Raw genomic sequence first — 8,086 nt, 5'->3', positions numbered from 1 at the left:
ATTGTGGTTGTCAAATAGGGACAGAATGCCCATTGGGCTGCATAACAATTTTTCAGAAATAACTTTCCAAAAATACAACTAAATTTATCGCTTAAATATGAATGGCAAGAACTTCACCTTACATTTTTAGAAAACACAAAAGAATTTAGGATATCCACATTAATGTTTTATATGAAACGGCATATATGATTCCTTTATCCTGATTATTTTAGCTATGCCATCCATTTGATTAAAAACACGTAGGCTTAGATCTCATGATCTAGTCAGTTAATGCATTGAGGGGATTTTTTTCAGAACCATAAAGCCTGATCTCATGGCAAAAAAAGTTTGTGACATAACCACCATTGCTATTATTTTTAAAAATATGTACATGCTTTGGGCTTTCCAGTGCATTGAGACCAAGAATGAAAGGAAATACAGAGAGAAGCAAAGAAAAGCAGTGATTGGCTCTAATCTATGTTATATACCATATTTTCCAGTGTGTAAGACGACTCGGCGTATAAGACGATCCCCGACTTTGGAGAAGATTTGCATGGTTTAGAAAGTTGTCTTATACGCCGGAAAATACGGTGTGTTCATTCTCTGAAGATACATTGAAACATTTTATTCCAGGTAGGGATGTTCAAGAACATTGATCTGTCTGCATAATAGAATATGATTCTTTGAGTAACTGCAGATCATAAAATAGTTACCCTTTCACTTTTTATTCCAGATTTTGTAATGCACTTCTGAGATTAAAGAAGGTATTGATAAATTAAAATATATATCTTAGGATACATTAAAATTTTGTACTTGGGAAATAATCCATTAAATAAGTAAATTGAGAGGAAATACCTAAAATGTGTTTTAAATAACTTTATTGCAAATATTTAAATTTCACAGATTAAGCAGGGTACAAGAGACTTGTGAAGAAAGAACGCCACATTAAAATCCAAGTTTGCTTCTATAAGGATAAGTTAATGTCTCTTTCAAGTCATGTTTACCTCCTGATAATTTTCTAGATACTCTCCTGACATTTCTTGGAAGAATATGGAAATAAATTGCCATTATCTTCTTTTAAGATGCATTTTCAACTTCTTAATCTAAACTGTATTCTGTTATTTTCTGGCTATCTCCTTTATAAGCATCAACCATCTTATCTTTGGGGCAGCTACAACAGTCTTGATTCTCAAGATAGCAATTTAAGCTAATATCAGAACATCAACACCACTTTAAAATATTTGATTTCTAAAATTTGGGAAGACCTGTTAAATATATGTGCCTTGGTTTATCAAACTGATTTATTAAAGAAAATAATTGCTTTTTGAGGGATCTCTAATGTAAATAATCTATATGTCAAAGCTGGCCTTCAGGCTTATAAGAAGGAGCCTGAAGATCCAGTGCTCAATCCTGCCTTCATCAACAGAACTATGCAAACCTGTCTTTGTACAAAAATACCAATAGATTTTGTAATCATAGTCAAGAGACTCTTTAGTATTTTTATTCCTTTTCTTTAAATCCTCAAATTATCTTGGCATATCTATTTATTAAAACATGCTTCTGTGTAAACACCCTACAAAACATTTTTTCAATTGTTTTTAAATATATTACAACTTTAAAGCCAATAGAAAGAGGCCAAATGCTTTAATACATGACATAATCTTTTAGCAATTTGCTTTGGCTTTAATTCAGTCTAACTTCTTTTATTCAATAGTACGTTATTATGTTGCATGATTATGGAGTATTACTTTCAGTTCTGTGGTGTTTGGTTTTGCTTTGTTTTAGAAATGTTTTAATTTTCTATTTTCACAAACATATGCTCAATAGACAATATGATGACTGAGTCCATTAGTAATTTGGCAATACATGTAAGTTTTTCCAACTAAGTCCAATATTACACCCGCCCATATATCCTCTTTTCTTCTGGTAATTTTTCCACATTAAGCAAATACAATTCTTATTATTGTTAGTAAACATACAATTGCATATCAACATTTGTTACATTTTCCTAATAATATCAATAATATCAGTTTAAAATATATTTCCTACCAAAACATATCTTAATTGCATTTGCATTCAATTTCCATTTATTTAATCCATATCCTATTTTTGCTTTTTTTCAATTTTAGTTTCCCATCCATGTTCAAAGTGTCCCAATCATTTTTAATTTCTAAACAAGTTGTATTTGGGCAACCAAAAGAATCCCTTATTCAAAGTTCATAACATATTCTTATTTCCCTTTTCATACCAAGATATAATATTCTGATTACAAATCCTAGCTATCTAGTTATAATAAAGCTTCTATTTCTAACAATTTATTCTTAACCATATTCAAACCTCTAATCAATAATATAGCACCCCCTCTAATAGGTCAAAGCTTCTGTCTCCTTCAATCTTACTCTAGCCTTCTTTCATTGCCAACTAATTTTCAAGGTCAGTGCATTTGCATCATCAAATAATTCTTCCTCTATTTTTATATATATTATTTGGAACAAGAGAAACAATTTGGTTGAAATGTTTTTGGAAGAGCTAGCCCGTTGATATTCATTAAACTGCCTCCCTCCTTTTCTGGTTCCCCACAGTTCTATTAACGACTTTATCTTCCATTCCATCGGTTCTCTTTCCTTGTCATCCAGTATGTTCTAAAATCGTGTTTTATAAAATGTCTTTTCCGTTTCCAATATTATATCTTCTGTGTTTTCATTTATCTGAGTCTGGTCATTTGTTTCCTCCTTTAGATCATCAATGTTTGTGTCAGCATTCTCTAGTTTTCCTTCTATTTTCTGGGTTGCTGGTTCCTTCTCTGTAGTTGTCTTCTGAGTTTGTAGATTTGAATTAGAAAATTGTTCTTTTATCTCCTTTGTGTTCTTAGTAACCTGCTCACAAGCTAGAATAATTTTTTTTGTATTAATTTCAGCAGGGAGACAATTTCTTTCTGTGTTTCATCAGTATTTTCTTGATGATATGGCAAGTTAAGGCTGCTGGGAACAGATGTTAAAGATGTTTTACTATTTAATGCTGAATATAAAACATACTTTTTTTAAATAAGTAGGCTTTATAGATTATCCAACTGATCGTTCGTTCCTGAATCTCCCCTAAGCAGATATAAGTAAAGTTCAAGTTTTTCTGTCCAATAAAAAATATATCCTTTCTGTCCAGGGAGAAAGAAGAATCTTTGAGGGTTCTTTAACAATGAAGATTTATAATCCAAAGTGTTCCATATATTTCTTCTACTAAAAAAAATCCACAATGCAGTTCTGAAAGTCAGTATTTATGCTCAAAATTCAGACAGGCCAAATTTAAAATGTTTATTCTCTCTGCCACATAGATAAGCAGCCCCCAAGCTTGTTTCTTGTTTTTCTCAACTGTAATTCTCAGTAATAAAATAGTTCCAAACCGGGCTTCAAGCCAGGTTTCTTTTAGGCATAAATAAGTTATAGTGCCATAGTTCACCACTAGATATCATCAATGCCACTTTCCAGTTTTTAGATCCAAAACTTATATTGTTAAACTTTTCAAGTCTTTTTCTTAAAATAAATAAATAAATAAAAAGGTTTTAAAAAAAGTTTTGGCCCTCAAAGTTTCAAGCTGTAAGTATATTTTAATTCCACATAAGTCTTATAGGTCGCCAGTGTCCCCAAGTATTAATTCACCGCTTTTCTTTTCTGAAGGAATAGGGTGGAAATTCCCTTTCCCTCTTTTATTGGGGGGGAGTGCTTCCTTTTCAGGAAGAGATCTTAAAATCATAAAGAAAGGATCAGGTCTCACCCAGTTTCATCCACATTGCTGTAAAGTTGCTTGGTAGTACTTGTTGACTTCTGTTGTTCGCGGCTTCGGACTGGCTACACAAATGCTGCCAGTCTTTCCTCCGCTGGTTTGGAGGGCTTCCTTGGATCAAATGGAGGGGCTACCCCCACCCCCGCAATCAACGAGAGTCCCCTCGCATGCCGCCTCTACGGGGTGACTTTCGACCCTTTCCAGGGTCCCCCAGCGGGGCAAAACAAGATGCGAAAGATGGAGCCCTGTCTTTCTGCGTCTGCATCGCTGCAAGATCCCAACTCGAAGTCTCAGTTCTGTTGTTTGTTTGTTTTTAATCTTTCACTATTTGTAATGCCTTTTGTAAACATACAGGTAGCTCTTGTTGTTCATAAGGGTTTAGTTCCAGGCTAACAACTGCAAATAACATGTTCACAAATAATGAGAGCTCAAACTAACTTTCTTTACACATGTGCAAAAAACTATGTCTTATTTTGTGCACGTGTAAAATGCAGAACACTCCAAAAACCACACACAAGAAAATGAACTGGGAATATGCAGAACCCTTTTCCATGAATCTGATCTGTGTATGCCAATTACAGATACAAAAAAAAACAAAAAAAAAAACATGGGTAATGAAACTAGATCAGGATGGCACCGTGGTCTTTGATAGATATACTGCCTCTTAATACAAAACATTAGTTGGCAGATTAAAGAAGAGCTTTCTGTGTATTAAATATTAAAAAAAAACACCAAATATCCAGTATCTAATTTCTGGCAGCAACAAGTCAATTGCTTCCAAGAACCCCACAATGTTTAATATTTCGAAAAAGCCATCAAACTTTCAGCTGGATTTGTACAGTAATCAAAATTGTATAGCCCACTTTGCTTTCAGAAGTGTTCTACAGTTCTATGAATATACTGATTACATTTCGCAGATAAAAGTATCCTTGGAAATACTCCCCATGACGTGCCTGAACTATAATTTTTAGTTTTTTAACAAATATAGGGCAAATGTACGTAATTTCAGATGGAATGTTCTGACCCTCATAAAATCTTACGATGGCATACTACTTTAATAAATAATTGTTAGTTTTCTGGAAAAGTTCCACACAATGTCACTAGCATTGTTACCAACTGTTTTAGAATATAAAGCTTCTATTAACTGTTGAAAAAAACTACGTCATGCTTGTAAATAAGGGAAAGAAAATAATTGAATTGCATAACTTCCGAATGAGAAAACATTTCCTCTATTGTCACTTTCCAGCACTCTTGGGGAAGGCTGTACAACATTGTTGTTCTCTCTCTCTTTCAGAGAAATTCTACGTTTACACCTATTTCCTACTTAAATTCTTACAACCTATCTTAATCTAGCACCTTTCCAATTACTATAAGCTTACAATTACTTCATGTCTGTGTTCTAATCTCTACATTCTTTTGCTCCACATTTTTCTATAAAAAAATATTTCCTAATTCTTTGAGTAGGGAATCTTCATCTCTTATAGCCAAATGCTAACCATTTACACTTAAAAACCCCTTTCGTGCTTTTGCTGTTGATTTGAATATGAGGCTTCTCTCTCCTCTCCAGCACTCACAATCATCTCTTCCTGGAGCGGTTTTGTACAAGATTGCACTTAGGCTGCTGCACAGAGTGGTCTTGCTTTAGTCACTTCTTTGCAGACGTTAGTTGGGCTCTTTCCCTCAAACTTTTGGCTCTGTCTCTCAGCGGGTTTTGCAGCGCCAAGGCTTTTATAACTCTGGGACTGCTGCTGAGTTACTTGCCTTTGAACTGAAAACTCTTCCTGGCTCAACTCCCCCTCTGCTATACCCACACACATGCTGGATTTCTGGTCCATTTAAGAGGCCTTCTCTCTAATTAAGAAGAAGGTTGGGCTTTCCCCCCCCCCTTTTCTGGCAACATTGAAATTCTGGATTTCAGGAGGGAAGGAGAAATGCCTGCTCAATCTGGGAGGTTCCACATCCTTCATCGCTTTTAAGAGATGAGATCCTTTGTTTAAATTCTTGTCAGACCAGTTCACTACACATTTCTGTATCTTATCCCTAACAAGATAAAAAGTCTGAAAGAATGATTTATATCCCTGCTCTCTGTTGTACGCTGAATATGTAGCTTGGCAAAGACATATAACTGTAATTGAAGGATTACTTTTGTTTCATCCACTATATCTAGACAAGCGGTTAGTTATCCATTATGATTGTAAACTCTCAGTCTCATAAATATACTTGAATGCATTTGGGTCAATATAAAAGGGGGGGAAATGACATTGCCATAGGTGTATACTACAGACCACCCAACCAACAGAGAAAATAGATGAACTTTTTGCTAGTCAGCTAACTAAGGTATGTAGGAAGCACATCACAATAGTAATGGGGGACTTTAAGTACCCTGACATCAACTGGGAGACAAACTCTGCACCAAGTGGAAGATCAAACAGGTTCCTGGCAAACCTAGCAGACAACTTTGTCTCCTAAAAAGTAGAGAAGGGAACTAGGGGATTAGCCATTTTGGATCTAATTCTCACTAACAGAGATGAAATGATAGAAGGTGTTGAAGCCATAGGAACCCTGGGAGGAAATGATCATGCAATATTAAAATTCAACATTATGGAAGCACAAGCAATAGAACACAGTCAAACTAGAGTCTTGGACTTCAAGAGAGCTAATTTCAATAAACTTAGAGAGCGCTCGGATGAGAATCTCCATGGATAAGAATCCTCAAGAGGAAAACAACTCAAAAAGCTTGGGAAATTTTGAAAAATGAGATAATAAAAGCCCAGTCTAGCACAATATCAGCAAAGAGAAAAAATAACAGCTCTCAAAAGAAACCAGCATGGCTACATAAAGAACTCTCTGACAAATTGAAAGGACAAGTATAGAAAGTGGAAAGAGGGGTACAAAACTAAGTCAGAATATCAGCAAATAGCCTGAGCCTGCAAAGATGAAGTGAAGAAAGCTAAGGCTCAAAATGAACTAAGGCTTGTGACCAAAGTCAAAAATAACAAAAAAAGCTTCTTTCAACATGTAAAAAACAAGAAAAAAGTGAAGGAAATGGTTGGTCCACTAGTGGGTGAAAGTGGCAAGAAGGTAACAAGCAACAGGGAGAAAGCAGAACTATTTAACTCATTTTTTGCATCTGTCTTTACACAAAGGGAAAAAACAGACCAACCTATCAAAAAGAGTGCCATAAAAACCAGAATAGAAACACAAGTTAAGATAGGCAAGAAAATGGTAAGTGAGCACCTGTCCAGCCTAGACGAGTTCAAATCTCCAGGACCAGATGGATCACACCCCAAGGTTCTCAAGGAACTGGCAGATGTGATCTCAGAACCACTGAACTATATTTTTCAAAGATCCTGGAGCACAGGGGAATTACCAGAGGACTGGAAAAGAGCTGATGTAGTTCCCATCTTCAAAAAAGGGGAAAAAAATGGACCCAGGAAATTTACAGACCTATCAGCCTGACCTCAACACCTGGGAAGATCCTGGAAAAGATAATCAAACAACGAATCAGCAAACACCTACAGGCAAACAAAGTCATTACTAAAAGCTAACATGGGTTTGTCAAAAATAGATCATGCCAGACAAATCTTATTGCATTCTTTGACCAAGTGACAAAATTAGTGGATCAGAGGAATGCTGTGGACATAATTTACTTGGACTTCAGTAAGCCACTTGATAAAGTAGATCACAACCTACTACTTGATAAGATAGAAAAATGTGGGTTAGACAACATCACCACCAGATGGATCCGTAGCTGTCTGATCAGCCGTACTCAGTGAGTGGTCCTCAATGGAACCGCATCTATATGGAGGGGAGTGTGTAGTGGGGTGCCCCAGGGCTCTGTTCTGGGCCCAGTGCTCTTCAACATCTTCAACGATTTGGACGAGGGGATAGGTGGGGAACTCATCATATTTGCAGATGACACCAAGCTGGCAGGAATAGCCAACACTCCAGAAGACAGCCTTAAGATACAGAAGGATCTGGACAGACTTGAACACTGGGCACTATCTAACAAAATGAAATTCAATGGTGAAAAAAGTAAGGTTCTACATTTAGGCAAGAAATACCAAATGCACAGGTATAGTATAGGGGGTACCTTGCTCAATAGTAGTAACTATAAGAGGGACCTCGGGAGTCCTAGTGGACAATCACCTAAATATGAGCCAGCAGTGTGCTGCAGCTGCCAAAAAGGCCAACACAGTGCTAGGCTGCATTAACAGAGGGATAGAATCAAGATCACGTGAAGTGTTAATATCACTTTACAATGCCTTGATAAGGCCACACTTGGAATACTGCATCCAGTTTTGGTCACTGCGCTTTAAAAAATATGTTG

At 36.0% G+C, this 8,086-nt stretch overlaps 1 protein-coding gene across 8 annotated transcripts in view; it reads left to right on the top strand.

Annotated features, from left to right (window-relative positions):
• LOC120310144 (centromere protein P) overlaps positions 1 to 8,086 on the top strand; it is a 181,284-nt gene that overhangs the window by 116,312 nt on the left and 56,886 nt on the right. The window lies entirely within an intron of this gene.

The sequence above is a fragment of the Crotalus tigris genome, unplaced genomic scaffold, assembly GCF_016545835.1.
Source record: "Crotalus tigris isolate CLP2741 ecotype Arizona unplaced genomic scaffold, ASM1654583v1 scf7180000018125.1543573, whole genome shotgun sequence".
In the NCBI taxonomy this organism is placed as follows: domain Eukaryota; kingdom Metazoa; phylum Chordata; class Lepidosauria; order Squamata; family Viperidae; genus Crotalus; species Crotalus tigris.
Note: the sequence above shows the minus strand (reverse complement) of the source record. Positions and strands in the feature narration are given on the sequence as shown.